This window comes from Oncorhynchus gorbuscha, linkage group LG14 (assembly GCF_021184085.1).
Source record: "Oncorhynchus gorbuscha isolate QuinsamMale2020 ecotype Even-year linkage group LG14, OgorEven_v1.0, whole genome shotgun sequence".
NCBI classification, from domain to species: Eukaryota; Metazoa; Chordata; class Actinopteri; order Salmoniformes; family Salmonidae; genus Oncorhynchus; species Oncorhynchus gorbuscha.
Window position 1 is genome coordinate 15,384,131 of NC_060186.1, and position 17,672 is coordinate 15,401,802.

Here is a 17,672-nt window from a genome sequence, read left to right on the forward strand (position 1 = left end):
AGAATGACCTCGGGTCCAAGTTGAACCTCTGTAGAGCTCGAATGTGGAGAGGCACTTATTTGTCTTCCTTTGCCGCCTCCTCTTCCTCTCCCAGTTCAACTGCATTCTCTGGGATGGTCTCCAAGTTCAACTCCATGATCATGTTCATACTACCATGCTAACCACCATCAACGCCATCGCCCACACCTTTATCTACACCTAACAACACACTAAATGAATAGATACCGGTTGTGCACAGCATGTCTCGCCCGACCCGGAGAGTGACATGGTAACACAGGCGACAGAGACGCCGAGCAGAGGTGAGATAAACTTACACAACTTTAAAATCTTATTGAAAACATCAGGCTTCCTTGGAACTCATTCACCCCAAATTACAGAACAGGAACATTTCCGGTTTAACATTCTGTACTCAGTAGACGCCATCTTCTGTGGTTCTGTGCGGTGTCTGGTACAAGCCCTGCAATAAAAAGCCTTTCCTGTTTCCATTATCATGTTATAAAGTAAGTGTTGGATTGTGTTGAGTGCTTCTAGATATAACAGTGATTAAATCTGTTATGAGTGAGGGTATTGTGAAAAGACCTGTTATGATTCCTTGAGCTCTGATAGGTTTTATACATAGCAGAGCAGGGTTATATAGTTCACATGCAGGTTCAGAACCACGGACACAAATATGATAACATACACACAGAAAAAGTAAAATAAGGTTGCAATATCAATTCAGTTTTATTGAACATTTATTCAATAAAAACTTTTAAACTGTCCCACTGGAATTGAGCTCCTGTCCAACTCATTGCGATTCCAGGATCTGAAGAGCAGACCCTGTGACACGTATAATATGAACATTCATCCAATTCATTTCCTGTCTGCTTGACTGTAGAGTTAACATGTAGACATCGTGAAGACATTGAGGCATTGATCCCCAGTCATTATAACCGATTTCAAATGGTGCTAGAAGGCTGTAAGGGGCTCTAAACACCAGAGGAAATCAGTCATCCTTTAAAGGGGAGAGAGAGAGAGAGGATGGCTCCAATAGACTGACTGACACTACCAGAGGCCCAGTGCTGTTCTCCTGTCCCCAAGAACACTGATTTCAAATGGTGCTAGACACTGGGAACATTAATCTAAACCACCATGTGAAACCAGCCTCTGGGGGAAGACTTTCCCTGCCGGACAATAGGGATGCAGTGGTTGCGTGGCAGCAGCAAAGATTTTGGAGGACACTTTGCTTATTTAGAAACTCTGTGCAGCAGTTGTGACATGGATGACAAGTAGATTTACAAAGACAGTCCACTCATTTGGCATCGCATTTCAATGCTTAACCTTACACAAACACAATAATTATCCTCGTAAAGTGATCTGTCAGTACAGAAAGTGATCGTGACAGTGCTTTGCTTTTGCAGCAAGTCATTCTGATGAATGTCGTTGCCATGGTAGCCCAGCTATGAGGACAGCTGACGTGTGACATCATCCTCCACACTTTGGACACTGCCTCTTAACAGTAGAGCTGTGAAGAAGATCTGCAGCAACATTATAAGAATACTATCATATCTTCAGATACTATTCTCGTCACGTCAACATAAAGAAAACATAACACATGATATAATATTAGACAGTATAGGACAATTGTACAATTTTGTATGCACAATTCATTACAGCAATCATTATCTATCAACAATAAATGACTGTAAGAAATATGTAACAACATCTAACCAGTCTACTCGTCTTCTATTCTAGAACTCACCCAACAAACATGAATGTTACAATGTTACTCACCCACCCAACTAACTGTTGTTCTCAGAGCTCAGCGACCTCTCTGCCTGCCAAGGGTCCTGGGAAAAACACATAGAAACACCACATGACCACACAGTGTGTGTGTGTGAGTGAGTGAGTGAATGAGTGAGTGAGTGAGTGAGTGAGTGAGTGAGTGAGTGAGTGAGTGTGTGTCTGTGTGTCTGTGTGTCTGTGTGTCTGTGTGTCTGTGTGTCTGTGTCTGTGTCTGTGTCTGTGTCTGTGTCTGTGTCTGTGTCTGTGTCTGTGTCTGTGTCTGTGTCTGTGTCTGTGTCTGTCTGTGTCTGTGTGTGTCTGTGTCTGTGTCTGTGTCTGTGTGTGTGTGTGTGTGTGTGTGTGTGTGTGTGTGTGTGTGTGTGTGTGTGTGTGTGTGTGTGTGTGTGTGTGTGTGTGTGTGTGTGTGTGTGTGTGTGTGTGTGTGTGTGTGTGTTTGGGCATACACTCCACATCCATGAGTAACCAAACAAACTACTCTCACAGCCACTAAACACTAGTTGTGATATCTTACGTGTTTTACAGTGCTTGCCTCATAGCCTTACAATAGCTTCCTTATTGTGTCCGGCTTACTGTACCTGTCCTGCAGGTATCTATGGACACGGCAGGGCACAGGCTGCTGTCCATGTGACACAGTGACACACCGATGTGCACCTCCCCAAACCCTATTTCTATTTACAATGGGGCTAGTGTTGACGATGACATCATGACCACCCACCACACACAAACACACACGTGTGTTTCACGTAGGGCGTGGCAGGCAGCACACACACCTGTGTATCCCACCTGATCTTCATCATATCACATTCAGGTGGAGGAATGTACAGTGGGTGAACAGATCACAGCTGGGGTGTCCAGTGTCGGGAAAAACGACTGGGACACAAAGAGCTCTGTGCTTTGTGATTATGAGAACCAGGCCAAAACACTTACGTAACCATGGCGTCGCCATGACAACACAGCTTAATAGCAGTTGGTCAAAGAGGTTCTCACAGTCAATCACAGGTGTCTGAATGCTGGGTGTTGGATGACCTATAATGGCCATGTAGCATAGTGTATGTCAGAGCATGTTGTAAATAAGGAAAACACAGTTGGATGGAACAGTATCATCACAACGTGGCACTTTTCTACAATCCTGCCTTTGGACACTAGGGGGAGGCATAACATCTCATAAACCACACCATAAATAGTCACCCACCAGCACGTAGCATGGTAGGGGAGAGGAAAGAGAGAAGCCAACCCCAAACCTAACAACAACAACACCCTGTGGGATGAATGAATAAGTAAGAGACAGATTTCAACTCTACCACTCCCCCCCCCCCCCATGTGAAAGGAGCCCTTGTGAGGTTTGGCCGTTGCGCTTTCTGTTTCATTCTCTCCCAGGAAGTAACATGCAGAGATAGAGACTCCCACACACCAGCCCGGCAGGCCCTAGCTGCTGCGGGTGACGGTAATGTCCCCCTTCCTGCTGCTGCTCCTCCATTCCTTCACTCAGGGTATCAAAAAGATCAAGAGAGAGCAAGAAAGAGAGAAAGTGACGGTGGTGTGTTTATATAACAGCCTGGATGGTGGTGGAGAGGGGTGGGGGGGGGGTAATTTTCCTGAAAATTTTATGAGATTCCTTTTTCAGGGAGAGGCCGGCCTATACCTATGCTGGGTAGAGTAGCATCTTTCTTTTGTCCAAACTTGTATGGGCACATCTTGCGGCACACCTATTTAGTGAGATTAGACTTAATCTTATACTCATCCAAAAAAGTGACACAAGGTTATTCATTTGTTAGTTTCAGAAAAGGGTGGAAACGGTATGTGCTGCAAGTCGTCCACTCTGAGTTTCAAACACACATAAACGTCTCACACAAGAGGAGGAGACAGACAGAGCTCTGTGGATGTGGGGTGACTGCGAGAGGGTAGATTGTGGTGAAGGTGCATAAGAGGAGGATGATGGGGGATGATGGAGGGTTGACTCTGGAAAGGATGTTCTCGTCATTACACAGGAAGAATTACTCACTGCCAGTATGATAATCAGACAACAAGGTTACCCCTCCTGCCGGATATGGCATTAGTTACCTACGGGTTGTGTGTGTGTGTGTGTGTGTGTGTGTGTGTGTGTGTGTGTGTGTGTGTGTGTGTGTGTGTGTGTGTGTGTGTGTGTGTGTGTGTGTGTGTGTGTGTGTGTGTGTGTGTGTGTGTGTGTGTGTGTGTGTGTGTGTGTGTGTGTGTGTGTATACGTGTGGGAGGGGAAAGGGATTATGAGTCATCAGTCAGAGCATCTTTCCCACCATGACAACACATCTAATATAATGCGAATCAGTCATTTGATAAATGTGAGAAACACTGTTCTGATGGGACTCACTAAAGCGGAATAGAGAGGACACACTGCTGAGGTGTTAAAACAGTGAGTCATCCAGAGCTTTATGAGGCCTGATGACTGACTAAGTTCTCCTGTCTTCAACAGGCAGCACGTCAAACCCCTCTATCCCCCTGGGACTACATCATCACTGACCTGAGTGTATCCTTCATTCCTGTAAATATAGCATCTGAGCCATTATATTGACATAACTGTTCCTGGAACTGTGTAGCGGAATGGAGTGCTGAAGAGGCTCAAAGGAGTGACTGGCATTTCATCAGAGACAGTGAATCAGTGTTGACATACTACTGATTAATACCTTCCCTCCTAGTCTTTTCAGAACCCCTGGAACCTCTGGCTTAAGTCTCTTTATTGGATTCCTGATCAAGAAAGTCTATGGAAAGTCAATGGGAGAAGCTAAAGGAGGAGGTTGCACATTGAAACAGATCTTTCATGATAGGGTACACAGCCAACATGCACAGGTGTCCATGATGTGAATATTGGGTGTGTGTGTTTCTGTGTGTGCGCGTGCGTGTCAATCTGCATAGGATGTTACAAAACAGGAGTGCCAACTGAGTAATGATAATGAAGGAGCCTGCAACCCCATCAAAGACCCTGTGCTGTACAGTATGTGAACCGTGACAGATGACGCCACACGTTCAGTACAGATGTGGTGGTAAGGCATTAAACTGGATGATGGGGCCATTCTCTGAGGGGCATTCCAGGAGTTAACCAATAAAGACCCTCCATTACTGGATAAGTGTCTCTGTCAGTACCCCATTCCAGATCATGTGGTTAAGCCTAGCGTGTATCGCTGGGTTCATGTGTGTGTTAATGTGCATTAGCGCGCGAGCGCTAGCTGCGCTATGGGTTCATGCATGGGCCATGCAGAGCAATAGGCTGTACTGATGGCAGGTATTAGCCCACTGTGTGAGCTATGCTAATGGCAGATCAGTCTGATGGAGGGAGAACAGAACATCCATCATGTTTCTGGAGTAAGTGGGGGCTTTTAATCAAATACTATCGAACATGCATCTATGCAGTAAGCGAGGAATACAGTACAGTGCCAGACTTTTGAATGTCACACACACACACACACACACACACACACACACACACACACACACACACACACACACACACACACACACACACACACACACACACACACACACACACACACACACACACACACACACACACACACACACACACACACACACACATGAAAATAAGCCCACATAATAAGATAAGATTTAAGAGTTCCTGGCTTTTCAGAACACACACAAGGCAGGCTGACGTTTCCCCATAACCATCCAAAGTATTTTCCACTGTCAGAGAAAAAGAGGACAATAACAAGTGCGTCTCCTCGCTTGCAAGAGAATCTTAAATATCTGGCTCTGTTTGGATCCAGTTCCGGGAACGGGACGGGACGAACGTTGCTCCATTTTCTGTGCCACTGCAAGCCGGGAGGACACGTCTTTCACGGAAATAGATAAACAATCTTAACATCCTAATTGGAGCACGGTTAAAAAATAGCCCTTGTTTTTCTGCGTATGAGACTGAAAGGCTCTGGAAATGTGCGAGAGAGAAACAGAGACTCTCTTCACCTCCAGCTCAGGAGCAGGCTGCCAGGGAGCCAGAGAGGGATGAGTAGGCCATAGAGAGAGGGAGGGGGGGGGGGGGGGGCAAGCCAGGAAGAGGGGGTGTGTTGTGGGGCTCTGGGTGACGTGTGTGACCCTCGGAGGGCCTAGATGACGGCAGGGTGAGTCACTAAACCCAGATGACGGTGGTAGCAGGAATGATGTGGCATTCAGGATTGCTGTGATCAGCCTCCTGTTTATCTCCACACATCCCAACTGACAGGGTGTGTGTTTGTGTGTGTCTATTGCAAGAGAAGGGAAAGGGGGGAACCATCACCCTCCTTGGAATTAAGCTGAGACAAAACTCACACATCTTGACAAAGTGGTTCACATTTACAGTAAACCAATTATACACAGATGTGCTATTGTAATTTGATCACTGTGTTGTCAGATAATTTTGCAGTGCAACAGGAAATGCAAATTGTAGTGTATTTGAGGTTTAAAAAGGCTTCTTAAGTTTAATTTCCACTTTAAATTTGTGAGACTTGATTTTTTTTTTTTAAATGAATCAGCCCCTATTTTTATTTATTTTTATTTTACCTTTATTTAACTAGGCAAGTCAGTTGAGAACAAATTCTTATTTTCAATGACGGCCTAGGAACATCCATTAATTACAATCCACATAATAATTCACATTTCCTGTTCCTGCAGGATTATTTTCCTGCAGTGCGAAACTGGTCAAATTAAGATAGTATATCTGTACAGTACATTCTTAGTCTCTGACAAACATCTGCCACGGCAAACTGAGGACTGCTATTTTCTTACTAAAGCCCTAAAATCCATTTGAAATGGGACACATTTTCTTTTAATTTTGACACAGTTATCTGCAGCCCACAAACACTGAGTCACAACAACAACACACACACACACGCACACACACATGCACACACACATACATACACACAAAGCAGGCGGACTCCCTGTTGGCCCATCGCCAAGGCAACTTCCCAAAAAGAGAGCTCCTTTTTACTGTAAACTAATTTTCCAGAAAGCCCCAGCAGCCACACTATGACTGTACAACATTGTTTATGAAGAGAGAAATCTTCAAGTTTAGACATCTGATAGTACTGTGTAGGCGTGTGTTTGAGTGAGTGGGGAATGGTTGATGATTAGGCAAGAACTTTATGTCACGGTCTCCAGAGAATAATATATAATTTCTCTATCGTTGGATATGCAGATGGAAAATGAGCCAACTATTTCTGACCTCCCCCCAGCACCATAGCTGTTCTCCTCAAAGGCGCCCAGTGTTTGCTTGCTGGCTCACGGCCAGTCCAAAGCCCTCGGAGTCTGAGCACTTCTCTCTTCCACCTCTAAAATCAACGACTGTACATCTGAAGAGCATTCCTCAGGCTCCTCTCCTTCCCTATAAATCATTCCTCAGGCTCCTCTCCTTCCCTACAAATCATTCCTCAGGCTCCTCTCCTTCCCTACAAATCATTCCTCAGGCACCTCTCCTTCCCTACAAATCATTCCTCAGGCTCCTCTCCTTCCCTACAAATCATTCCTCAGGCTCCTCTCCTTCCCTACAAATCATTCCTCAGGCACCTCTCCTTCCCTACAAATCATTCCTCAGGCTCCTCTCCTTCCCTACAAATCATTCCTCAGGCTCCTCTCCTTCCCTACAAATCATTCCTCAGGCTCCTCTCCTTCCCTACAAATCATTCCTCAGGCACCTCTCCTTCCCTATAAATCATTCCTCAGGCACCTCTCCTTCCCTACAAATCATTCCTCAGGCTCCTCTCCTTCCCTACAAATCATTCCTCAGGCACCTCTCCTTCCCTACAAATCATTCCTCAGGCACCTCTCCTTCCCTACAAATTATTCCTCAGGCACCTCTTCTTCCCTACAAATCATTCCTCAGGCACCTCTCCCTCCCTACAAATCATTCCTCAGGCACCTCTCCCTCCCTACAAATCATTCCTCAGGCACCTCTCCGTCCCTACAAATCATTCCTCAGGCACCTCTCCTTCCCTACAAATCATTCCTCAGGCACCTCTCCTTCACCAACAAATAATTCCTCAGGCACCTCTCAGTCCCTACAAATCATTCCTCAGGCACCTCTCCGTCCCTACAAATCATTCCTCAGGCACCTCTCCGTCCCTACAAATCATTCCTCAGGCACCTCTCCGTCCCTACAAATCATTCCTCAGGCACCTCTCCGTCCCTACAAATCATTCCTCAGGCACCTCTCCGTCCCTACAAATCATTCCTCAGGCACCTCTCCGTCCCTACAAATCATTCCTCAGGCACCTCTTTGTCCCTACAAATCATTCCTCAGGCACCTCTCCGTCCCTACAAATCATTCCTCAGGCACCTCTCCTTCCCTACAAATCATTCCTCAGGCACCTCTCCTTCACCAACAAATCATTCCTCAGGCACCTCTCAGTCCCTACAAATCATTCCTCAGGCACCTCTCCGTCCCTACAAATCATTCCTCAGGCTCCTCTCCTTCCCTACAAATCATTCCTCAGGCACCTCTCCGTCCCTACGGAGAGGTGCCTGAGAGAAAGAGAGAGAAAGGTGTAAGCATATCCACATGCCAGAATGTTATTTTTCCTGAATATATGTGTACGTGGTTCCCAGTATATGATAAGCTTTGTCATAATATCATGTTTATCTGATTATTCAGTTTATAGTGCACTGTAAGGACTATATAGGGCCACTTCTCTGACGGTCATTAGAGTACACAGGTAGTGTGACGCAGGTACTACATGAAGCACAGGTACACGGCAGCACAGCCTGGTGGTGTCATAAATGTTCACGCGTGCTTTTCCAGTACTATGGTCATTTATCACCGCTGTTAACCTTGTCAAAAACATTTGTTACTGGCAAGAACTCTCACACTGCTTGTATCGATCACCACCCCTTGTGTTTACGGTGTGCCGTCTGATCAAAGAGGGAATAAGGAAAGAGGAAGCCTACTCTAAGACATGTAAAGCCCTTCTTGGCAGCGAGCCAGAAGGAGAGGAGACGATCCATCATGCTCAGTGTCATATAGAACATCACGCCGGCTTCCTCATATCATAGAAGGACATAGATTCTCTATACATTAACGTATGTCATTAGCTGTGATGACGACATCCGACTACCATAGAAGAGTGTGTCATCACTTTGCGGAGGAAAACAGTGTGGAAATATTAAAGCCCATATCTATTTTCAGACTTGAGGCTATGTTCTGGAACAAAAGGCCAGAAGCACTGAGCTCCAGTCTCCCTCCAGTGTCCTCAACATTCTGCCGTTGCTAAGTGACCCCTGACCCTGTTGTCGCCAAGGGAACAATGACGCTAATGGGAGCTCTGACAGTGATAGCTACGGAGGGGTGCGTGTGTGTGTGTGTGGAACAGGCTGGCCTGGTTTCCCGCAACACTCAGGGCCTGATGTGTAGACACCCTTGGGACCAGCCAAACAGTGACCGTTCTCCAGCATGTGTGGGAGCGAGCTTCACTGCTTCAGAACTGTGTGTGTTCTGCTTCAACTGAGAAGTCGTCCCAGGTGAATTTGACCCGTAAACATGGACTGCCACACATAAACACACCCAATGACATTAGCAAAACCGTTTGTTCCAACTGAAACAAACTGTTCTCGACCACCCCCACAATGGAAGTGATGTTATAGTCAAATCAAGTCACTTCCTGTGCTATGCTGAGAACACTCAATTGACACCCATCGATGCTTTGTGTCTCTGTGTAAGGCCCACAAAAACATGTTTTCAGAAATCATCCCCCGGAGGTGTATTTGTCAGAGGTAGGAGAAAAGGGAATTCCCTGTGTTTTACAGTTACAGACACCAGTATTGGAAAGGAGGGACACACATCTCATATTTACTATTCTGTTGACCTACCCTTTACCCTATCTACAGTACTGGATCCAACTCCATCTATCACAACTTAACAATCACCCCTCAATCTCTGTAACACCCCCTCCCACTGCTCTCCATCTCATTCCTTCTCTTTTTATTTCTCTCCCTCCCTCCCTCCCTCCCTCCCTCCCTCCCTCCCTCCCTCCCTCCCTCCCTCCCTCCCTCCCTCCCTCCCTCCCTCCTCCCTCTCCCTCCCTCCCTCCCTCCCTCCCTCCGAGACGTAACAGGTATTCATTCCACTACAACAAAGCTGTGAGACGTGGCAGAGTGTGTGTGCATCACCAGAGGGGTGGGTCGGAGCCGGCCAGATTTGGTTACCATCCACTGACGCACATTCACACAGAGATACACACAGATGTAATCAAATACACACACCCACAAAAACACAAACACGCATTCTCTACACAATACTAACATACAATGAAGAAACGCAGGCACTGACAGACACACAAATCAAATAAAAACATTCTGAATTGAAATACATCCGCACACACTAATTAGTCATTAACAGGACCATGACAAACAGGTCACGGCTTCCCGTATGGTCCTTAGTAAATAAATAGTTTTACTTACTGTACCCTGTGGCGTACAGTAGAGCTGTTAGTCTGCTGACTGAATGAGGGCTGTTTGTCATATCCTCCACAGCCTCCCATTTCCTGAGAAAGCACAAGAATACCAGCCGAGTCATCAACGTGTCACTAGCTTTGATTTTTGCGATTGCAAGAATACGATGTCTGGCTATGCACGACAAGGGGGTCAGTAGTGGGAAATATCAGAGTGACCTTCCTCCATGGGTGTCCTCTTCCGTCCACTCCTACCTCTGTCCACCTGGGTGAGTCTGGCCCCTCTCCTGTCCTCTCCTCTTACTCCAGGTCTACCAAACACAGAGGGTATGTCTATCTCAGCAGTCAACAAAAACTAGTAAAGAAAAGGAAGCCCACATGTGAGAAAGTGTGGCACTGCTAAGTAGTGTGTGTGTGTGTGTGTGTGTGTGTGTGTGTGTGTGTGTGTGTGTGTGTGTGTGTGTGTGTGTGTGTGTGTGTGTGTGTGTGTGTGTGTGTGTGTGTGTGTGTGTGTGTGTGTGTGTGTGTGTGTGTGTGTGTGTGTGTGTGTGTGTGTGTGTGTGTGTGTGTGTGTGTTTGAGAGAGACAGTACCTTTACTCTACGTCCCCTGACACTCCATCTCTCTCCCTCTCTCTCTCCCACACACACACTTCATGCCCACAGGCATGGCTGCAATGTGTGTTCCTGGGCACGGTGTGATGCCAAACACTCCACTACAGGAAGCTGGAGAGGAGCCCAGCCAAGCCAGGAGGAGAACTGGGAATACCAGGAGAAATGGGAATAGCCACAGGCTTGGGCACGCCACAGGGCTGTTGACAAGCAAACAGCAGAGACCACCAACCAAAAAGTGAAGAGGAAGTTTAAACATCTACATATTAATCACAGATTATTGTCAATCCCACTTATCAGTTCCCAAGTGTTAGCTATTCCTTAAACAGCATATTCCCTAGTAGGGCGGCGATTGTTGGTCAAGTGGGGCAATTCCAATGTAGCCCCAATTTAGTCTGTAAGTGATAACAAAATGAGAGGCCTGTTTCTGTGGTGATGTAGGAACAGAGGAGGGCTCCACCTGAGTGACCACGACTCATATCTCTATACACACTTGGCATTGTGGAAAAACGGACCCAGTTCACATGCTCTCTCAGTGGTATCCAACTTTTTCTTTCTTTCTTTCTTTCTTTCTTTCTTTCTTTCTTTCTTTCTTTCTTTCTTTCTTTCTTTCTTTCTTTCTTTCTTTCTTTCTTTCTTTCTTTCTTTCTTTCTTTCTTTCTTTCTTTCTTTCTTTCTTTCTTTCTTTCTTTCTTTCTGTCTGTCTGTCTGTCTGTCTGTCTGTCTGTCTGTCTGTCTGTCTGTCTGTCTGTCTGTCTGTCTGTCTGTCTGTCTGTCTGTCTGTCTGTCTGTCTGTCTGTCTGTCTGTCTGTCTGTCTGTCTGTCTGTTCTCTCACACACACACACACACACACACACACACACACACACACACACACACACACACACACACACACACACACACACACACACACACACACACACACACACACACACACACACACACACACACACACACACACACACACACACACACACACACACACACACAAACAACCATGCCATTGACCCTGACCTGTCTACTAACCCTGAAGTGGAGACCCAAGCTGACCTGACTGAATCTGGGCCACTCTAGTGAGGCACAAAGACAACTCCAGTCCCCATACATCCAGAGCCATGAGAACAGGAGCTTCATTTTCAATTAGAGAGACATGATCTATGGCCACAAACACACTGCTAAGTCTGACCAGCAGAGATAAGCGTGTGTGTGTGTGTGTGTGTGTGTGTGTGTGTGTGTGTGTGTGTGTGTGTGTGTGTGTGTGTGTGTGTGTGTGTGTGTGTGTGTGTGTGTGTGTGTGTGTGTGTGTGTGTGTGTGTGTGTGTGTGTGTGTGTGTGTGTGTGTGTGTCACATGAGAGACGAGCAGGTTTTAAGCTCTCCCGGCCTCCCCCCTACAGTGAATCAGCCGTACTGACAGAATGAGGCCTTTCTATTACAGCAGACACACACACAGTAGGACAATCCAGGTGTGTTCACCTATCATCTGAAGGATAGGGAGAAGGAAAGAGCCCCTACCTGAATTAGTCCAGTATAAAGTATAAACTTTGCCATGCCCTTACCTTGTATGTAAGAGTGTGATTGTGAAGATACAGGTTTACGAGTGTGTGGGCGTTGCGGGTGTTAGGTCAAGGTACAGTGGTGCGTGCCACACCCACCCCTCCCAGCCATTCACACGCTGATTCCAAGAACATACGGAGGTGTGAGGAGGAGACTCACAGAAACACAAAACCAGCTGAGTCAACAGCTATAGTTACCTCAGGTGTAGGTGTGTCTGTGTATCTCTGTGAGATTGGTCTCAGAAACCGGAATGTTGCGCAATAAATCTGATTCAAACACGCCTTGGAAAGTCTTGTCCATTCTAATGTCCCTTGGAGTCCCTTTCTAATTGATATGGGCTCCTAACTGAGTTGACCCGTTCACAACCGTACAGTAGGTAGGTTAACTCCCTCACTAGCCTCTCGTATTCCACAGCAATCAGAGGAGGAGGAGATATAATGGAGATAAATGACCTCAGTCATTACAGCGAACAGACAGACTACATCATAGATCCCTACTAATGACTAAGCACACACATGACTAAGCACAGAGCTGCACCATATCATCACTAACCTAGCCAAAGGGTAGCCTAAAGCCAAGCTCTGGCAGTAGGTGAACAATGAGTTCTGAGAATAAGCGGCGGCATTTGAATAATCACGCATTCCACTTATTAAGATCATTATTTGAATCTCCTCTGAATCTGTCCAGACTTGCAGTGATGTGTTCCAATATGACTCCATGTCCTTGGAACGAAAACACACTAACAAACTCCCTGTAATATATTATAAACATGAAAAAATGAAAATAGAAAAAGTAACCTACTGTTGCTGTGAGACTGTCAGCCACCTGCTCTCTTCACATCCTGTGTCCGTCCTGAGAAGGAGAGAGAGGGAAAGAGACGGAAGGAGAGAGTAGAAATAGAGAGATAATGGGAGAGAAAGGGGAGAGAGACTGAGTGAGAGGGAATAGACAAAAAGAGAGGGAGAGAAAAACAGAGTAAGTTCCAGTGAGCTCCAGGGGGGGTCCCTGCCTGTCTCTCTTCCCCAGCAGAGTACCTCTAAGTCCCTGAGGCTGTGCTGCGAGAGCAGCCTGTCCTGGAGCTCTCCACTCAGCGGGTGAGTGTGTCTGTGGTGAGAGAGTGCGAGAGAGAGCGTGTGTGAGAAAGAGAGAGCTTGCGCACTGCTCAGTCATACAGATCATGACCAGTCAAGTCATTCCTGCTCAGTGAGTCAACAGGCAGTGAGCCTCACTCTCTCTCTTCCTCTCCCCCTCATCCTCTTTTCTCTTCCATTCCTTCTTTCTCTGCCACTCTCCAAAACACTCTCTAAGATTCTCCCTTCACTCTTTTCTGTATATAGATTGGTTGTCTTCCTCTGTTGCAGTTCTTCTAACACACAGCAGTCGGTACTGTTTCCGAGTGAAAACGTCCTCTGACTGCCATGATTCACATTTGTAATGGTTAGTGTGACTGTTGTGTTGGGATTGTGTTATTGTGGTTGTGGTTATGACAGGCTGCCATTGTGTTGGAAACCTTGGAGGGTGGAAGGGGCAAAGGAATCCTCAGACTACAATCAAAAACAACTTGTTGAAAGGATTAAACAGATGTTTCATGAAAAAAAAACATTTTGCTGGCCTTCAAAATGTTGTAATCATGGTGAGAGAGAGATATCTGCCCAAACTAGATGTTAAACACCATTTCACTGGAATGGAAACACATGGAGACACTACGTTTACATGCCATCACACACACACACACACACACACACACACACACACACACACACACACACACACACACACACACACACACACACACACACACACACACACACACACACACACACACACACACACACACACACACACACACACACACACACACGGAATGCCGAGGAGAATGCTAGGAAGTTGCCTGTGGTCCTTTCTCGTGGAGTATGCGTGGTGTGTGGCCTGCGGTGTGTGTGTGTTGAAGGTAACTCTCGGTTTCCCACCAAAATAAATGAACCCTCACTGGTGGATTCCTCATTCCTGACTCACATCCCACTGTACGGGAACACCTGTCTCACACACACAAAAACACAGACTTGTACAACTAACCTTGTGGGGACACAATATACAGTCCCATTCAAAATCCTATTTTCCCCAACTCTAACCCTTACCCTTACCCTTACCTGACCCTAACCCTAACCTTAACCTTAACCCTAACCCTAAACCTAACCCTAAAACGAACACCAGCTCCTAACACTAAACCTAATTCTAATTCTAACCTTAACCATAAACCCCCTAAAAATAGCATTTGAACTTGTGGGGACTAACAAAATGTCCCCAGTTGATAACATTTTTGTTCATTTACTATTCTTATGGAGACCTCTGGTCCCCACAAGTATAGTTAAACATGTCCACATCCATGAACACATAAGTGTCTGCATTTATGGTTCCATGACTGGACTATGAGTCACTGAGGTTTCACTCTTGATGTTCTTCATCAGGTGCCAGCAGCCAGCACTGTCTGTGTGTGTGTGTTTCAGTGTGTGTGTGTGTATATGTGTCACCACAGCCCTTTAACAGCCCCTGTCTTCCAGCCCATAACCCTTCACCTAGTTCTGCATCCCTTCCCAAGTCACCCGATACTCTGACCCTGTTCCTCTCACTACCCACAACCCCCAGCAGCTATCTGCCTCATACCACCTCCTTCCTCCACCTGTCTTCAATCTATCCCTCCCTCCATTTAATCATTCCCTCCAAACGTCCATGTATCTGTCAAAAACAGCATGATCATACAGTACATCCTAGAACTAATAGTTGGGTATGTGAGGCAGAGTTCGTAGTGAAAGAAGTGGTGGTGGTGTGTATGGCCAGTCCAAAACACACACAACATGAACTTGCAAGATGCCCACACACACACACATTTTAAAGTTCTCTGGCCAGGTAAACAATTAAGTACACACACACACACACACACACACACACAAAACACACACACACACACACACACACACACACACACACACACACACACACACACACACACACACACACACACACACACACACACACACACACACACACACACACACACACACACACACACACACACACACACACACACACACACACACACACCGCCCAAGATTGACTTAGAAATTGGACATCTGTCCATCTCACAACGAAGTTGGAAAATGCCTTCAAAACCATCCACTGGAGGAAACAGTGAGCGCAATTACCATTAAGTAGGCCTGGGTTTTGAGCAGAATCCCATGAATCCGGAAATCAGGGTCAAATAGGCTCAGCAGCGGTGCGTGGGTAAATTCCATATTACAACGTGATCATTTAGTTGTTTGCTCTATAACCTGTTAGTTCATATGCCTTGCCACCGTGATATTTGGGCCTAAAGGCCGAGACAACAAGAAGACACAGTGGCAGAATAAATTCAACCACACCTTTGTTTCATCACAAAACCGGAGAGCACGCTCTGTCCGGTGAAGTCCACAAAGCATATTGCATGTAACAAACAGTTACATGACCTACAGCATGGTCAAGCAAGTTGATGTTTCTGACATTTTTAGGACTACTAAACAACTATTGATTTAGAACCACAGAGACTTACAGCAAGTCGCAAAGAAAACAGGAGCTGCCTCCACTATTCCAGCACCATTTCAAATTCATCAAATCACCTACGCTTAATCTAATACAGTGACTAAAAGACCAAAAACAATTCAGTCCAATCAACGTCAGCTAAATATGATGTGGCTGTCCATGGTACTGATTTCTGTATGCGTGTGTGTGTGTGTTTGCAAGTATAACAAAATGTTGACTCACCCTACTTGTGGAGAAACACCAATGGCATCCTCCTTTCTTTCATGTTGCCAAAACTGTCTATGACTCTGTCAGACAATACACACTTAGTTTTTGTTGTCCTAAACTACCTGGTTAAAATGCCCTTCCCTTGGCATCCATGAATACATGCCACTGAGTAGGCTTTCAACTTGCTAGGGAGCTGCGGACAGGGGTTGTGAATGGGCGTAATTCCATGACTGCGGATCCAACAGTACACAGTACACACACAGTACACACAGTACACACACACAGTACACACCCACACACTGTACACAGTATACACACTGTACACAGTACACACACACACACACACCACGTCACCAGTGACCAAAAATATCCTCCGTCAACACCCACAACACAAACATAAAACCTTCAACTTTGACCCCAAATACATATCATGTACAGATCCCAATTAACCACATACACCCTTAAGCACATACATACACATAAACACACACCTTTATGCAAACACATCAGTTACTGTACGTTACACACACAAAATGTACACAACGATTCAACATTCATCACCACACATAACAACACTGTGGACAGCATCAAGAGGAGAACTTCTGCCTTTATGATATACAGTACATCTCCAATATAACTTTGACTGCCTATGCGTTATCTGCATAGACGTTGTCTGCATATTCCACTCAAGGCCATAGAGGGAGAGACAGAGACAGAGACAGACAAACAAAGAGAGAGAGAGCTCCTTATATAAGGTCCGTGTTATAAGGACATCATCTCTTTATTGCCTGTCTTTGCTGATAAATCTTCAACAAGCCTCTCAATCCCATCGAAGAGGCGGGGAGACATCTTACATAAACATTACTTAACAGTAAACACACACAAAAACTCTATTCTGTCTCTCTCTCTAAGACTGGACTTAACAGTAAACACACACAAACACTCTCTTCTGTCTCTCTCTAAGGCTGGACTTAACAGTAAACACACACAAACACTCTTCTCTCTCTCTCTCTCTCTCTCTCTCTCTCTCTCTCTCTCTCTCTCTCTCTCTCTCTCTAACTAAACACACACAAACACTCTCTCTCTTTAAGGCTGGACTTAACATTAAACACACACAAACACTCTCTCTCTCTCTAAGGCTGGACTTAACTAAACAGACACAAACACTCTCTTTAAGGCTGGACTTAACAGTAAACACACACAAACACTCTCTTCTCTCTCTCTTTAAGGCTGGACTTAACAGTAAACACACACAAACACTCTCTCTTCTCTCTCTCTTTAAGGCTGGACTTAACAGTAAACAGACACAAACACTCTTCTCTCTCTCTTTAAGGCTGGACTTAACAGTAAACACACACAAACACTCTCTCTTCTCTCTCTTTAAGGCTGGACTTAACAGTAAACAGTAAACACACACAAACACTCTCTCTCTCTTTAAGGCTGGACTTAACAGTAAACACACACAAACACTCTCTCTTCTCTCTCTCTAAGGCTGGACTTAACAGTAAACACACACAAACACTCTCTTCTCTC

At 45.6% G+C, this 17,672-nt stretch overlaps 1 long non-coding RNA gene across 1 annotated transcript; it reads right to left on the minus strand.

Annotated features, from left to right (window-relative positions):
- Positions 1 to 699: 699 nt before the first annotated feature.
- On the minus strand, positions 700 to 11,460 carry LOC123994539. The gene is made up of 2 exons (XR_006831666.1): positions 10,201 to 11,460; positions 700 to 1,829 (listed from the first exon to the last, which is right to left on the minus strand). It is a non-coding gene; the product is annotated as an uncharacterized LOC123994539 (long non-coding RNA).
- Between the last annotated feature and the right edge of the window lie 6,212 nt (positions 11,461 to 17,672).